Raw genomic sequence first — 3,459 nt, 5'->3', positions numbered from 1 at the left:
TAAGGAATGAGGGCCCAACTGATTTATACAAAATGTTCTACAGATTGTATAATGCAACAAAGAATGTGGCTCAGAAAATTGATATATTAATCGTAAGGTACTTGTGTTTTAGGCAGACAAAAATGAATTAATGATATACATCAAAAGGGAAGGTTTAGAGCAGTGGCTCCCGACCTTTTCTATACCCCACACCCCTAGAATGCTTCTGATACATTCTCACACCCCTTACAAAAGTTCAAAATAACGAATTATGTATATACACTATAATTTTGAAACTTCTAAACCCAAGTTTTCGCACCCCCTGGAATATCGTCTTGCACCCCAGGGGGTGCAAGCACTCCTGGTTGGGAACCCCTGGTTTAGAGCAAGTAGATTAATCTGTTTCTCGCAAAACTTAACACATGTAGGAAATTGAGTAAGTAAATTGAGTAATTGAGAAATTGAGTAAAAAGGTTTGTATACAACAGCATGTTTCTGTCTGCTTTGTTATAGAGGTAGTCCTTGACTTACGACCATTCATTCAGTGATCACTCAAAAGTTATAACAGTGCTGAACCAAAATGACATGTCTGGTTCTTAAAGTTATGGACTTTTCAATGCATCCACAGTCATGTAACCAAATTCAAATGCTTGGCAGCCTGCTTCCATTTATGAGAACACCTGCTCCTCCCACCTGCCTATTTCCACCTCCTGGGCTCTTTTAATCACCCTGTATAGCAACACTCTTTGGTGGCAGTTGCAGGATTGGGGCTGAAGTAGAAACCTGGGGCCTTCAGCCATAACATCCAGCTGCCACTGCTCCCAGGCCTCTACTTCAGCCCCAGCATCACTGCTGCCACTGAGAAATGGCATCTCAAGCCCCACAGCATGGCCAGCCGCCCCAGAATCACAGTGCAAAGCCTCAGTTGTTCCCAGTGCTCTGCATTCTGTAGGCCCTGCTGCACCCAGCTGCGCCCAGCTGACTTTTGCTGCCTTTCTTCTGCTGTTGATAAAGTGCATCTTTGGCATGGCTTTCTGACAGCAGCTGCTGGCCATGCCAGGCCTTTTCTCCAAAACTGCACTATTCTTCAAATAGTGTGCTCCATTTTCACGATCCTTAGAAAGCATTTTAAAAAGTTTCTGAGGTCTTCTGAAGCATTGTGAGAATGGGCCGCACTGTTTGGAGAAGAGCAAGCACCAGGCTTTCCTCATGAGATCTGGGGAAGATCATGTGGCTGGCTACCAGCTGCTTTAGGAAAGGCCAGGGTGGATATGCCTTATCCACAGCAGGAATAAGAAGACAATGAAGGTCAGCCGGGGTGTTGGAGTGCAGGGCAGCGAGGGCAGCTGCCTGGGGCTTCCTGGTTCAGCAGCTTTGACTCTGCTGTCGGGGCTTCCTGAAACAGCTAGAGTTTCCTAGGGCAGTGGCTTGTGCCACGGTTCCGGTTGGCAGTTTCACACTGTGTTGTGGCTCAAACTTCTTACAACTCCAGTATTGCAGTGTGCCAAGAAGCCTGAACTACAGCATGGCAAGCAGTCCCAGAGCTGCATGGTTCTGGGACTCCTTGCTGCTCCACAAGGCAGCGTGTAGGGTGGCCAATAGGGGAAGATGGAGGAAAGACAGGTGAGTAGGGGGAGTTGAAGAGGAGACAGTCCCTTACCTTACTATGGCATGGGGTTGGGAGAGACCAAGCCCAGAATGACATGGCTTCATGTGGGTATGCATATAGAGACCCATTATTTTCGGTTAACAATAGCAATGGGAAGTGACGGGATTGCTGAGTCTGAGCAATACGGTTATGTAACATCACACTTTACAACCATATTGCTTAGGAACAAAAATTCTGGTCCCAGTTCTGGTCTTTACTGCCCTAGCAGTTTATTTAGGAGAATATAAAAGCGCGCAGTCAGTCCACATGTGATTTGGCATAAAGACAGAGTTAAGGAATGTAGATGATGGGAAAGATCAAGAGAATTGTTGACCTTCATTGATCATGCAAAAGATAGAAATGAGAAATTGAAAGAACAAAAAGCAATTTACAAAGCCATATACTGTGTGTAGAAAGTGGAAGCATGGATAATTTGCAAGGGTAGAATGGTGCAGAATTACAGTAAACGGTTTGCATGTAAACTATTTTGAACTATGTTTCCTTATCTGTTTCTCAGCTCATACTTTTAATATCTTTGCCTTTCCATTTCCTATTCCTTTACTGTGCTTTGTATAACATTGATTTGTTAGAAAGGAATATGTTGAATATCTATGTGTGTGTGTGTATATATGTATATACGTGTGTGGTGTATGTATTGTGTGTGTAAGATGAAAAAGGAGTGGTCAACAAAAATATAGCCAGAGAAAGAGGAAAATGAGGCAAAGAAACTCAGATTCTTCAAAGCTATAGCCATTTACTGCCATTGGTCTTCACAGTGTTGGAAGTATTTATCATATTGCTATAATATTTGCTCTTTTCCACCTCTCTCAGCACATTTATTCTGTATGCAGGGAATAATTGCTTACCCTTAGGGTATAATCCCATTAGCTACTTGTAGTTTGATGAAGTAATTATGGTAATCCCTGTTGCTTGTGCTTTAGCTTTTATGAGACCACATGCAGATCATTCTATGTGACCTAAAAAGCCTATTTAAACAGTGTACTAACCTTGGAACAGATTACATTTAACTAACATCATTATGAAGTCTTTAAGCTCATTTACCTGGTTACTGATAAACAATTACATAGTATTTACATTTCTTTAATTAGGTTTCACCAAAAATTGCTTATTTCAATGAAGCATGTGATTTTAATTTATTATTACCAGTAAAGTAAAACTCAGTGCACTTTTATGAGTACCCCTTCAGGCTTTGCGGTTAGTATTGAATGATTAAGCCACAGAAATAAAAATAATGCTAGTGTTTTTTCTGCATTTTGGGGATTTATCATACATAAATGTTTTCATATTTGTAGGCATTTATATAAAAAAAATGATGGTATGTATGGATCTTTTTAAAACATAATTCCAGACCATAATTTAGCATTATACATCTGAATTAAAAAACAACTTTAATTTCCTTTCTGACTTTTGCATGCCTTCAAGAAGATTAGGGCTTTCATTTTTAAACCAGCCAGAATTCTTTATTAAGTCCAAATGCAGAATGAAGTCTGATTAGGTCAACAGTACTGGTCAACAAACTAGGTATAAAAGCCTTATGAAACAATCTTATTTCATAATCATAAATAAGATGTCAGTCTCAATTTCAATTTATTTTATTTTTTTATTTTTTTTATTTTAATAATTTTTATTATTTAAACCGACAAACAAAACAAAACAAAACATAATACACATATATACACAATATATATTTTAACATCAACTTCGTAACAGTAATCTTCTATTTATTTACATTTTCCCCCTTATTCTTCTTTAGAGTATTTATCCTTATTGCCCCATTATTTCTTATTTGCATTTTTCTTCTTTCATACATT

At 39.1% G+C, this 3,459-nt stretch overlaps 1 protein-coding gene across 1 annotated transcript in view; it reads left to right on the top strand.

Annotated features, from left to right (window-relative positions):
* PTPRM (protein tyrosine phosphatase receptor type M) overlaps nt 1–3,459 on the top strand; it is a gene marked incomplete at its 5' end in the record, with an annotated part of 332,499 nt that overhangs the window by 59,735 nt on the left and 269,305 nt on the right. The window lies entirely within an intron of this gene.

The sequence above is a fragment of the Protobothrops mucrosquamatus genome, unplaced genomic scaffold (genome assembly GCF_001527695.2).
Source record: "Protobothrops mucrosquamatus isolate PMUCROS unplaced genomic scaffold, P.Mucros_1.0 scaffold233, whole genome shotgun sequence".
Taxonomy (NCBI): Eukaryota; Metazoa; Chordata; class Lepidosauria; order Squamata; family Viperidae; genus Protobothrops; species Protobothrops mucrosquamatus.
The sequence above is the reverse complement of the archived record's forward strand: the minus strand, read 5'-3'. Positions and strand labels throughout refer to the sequence as shown.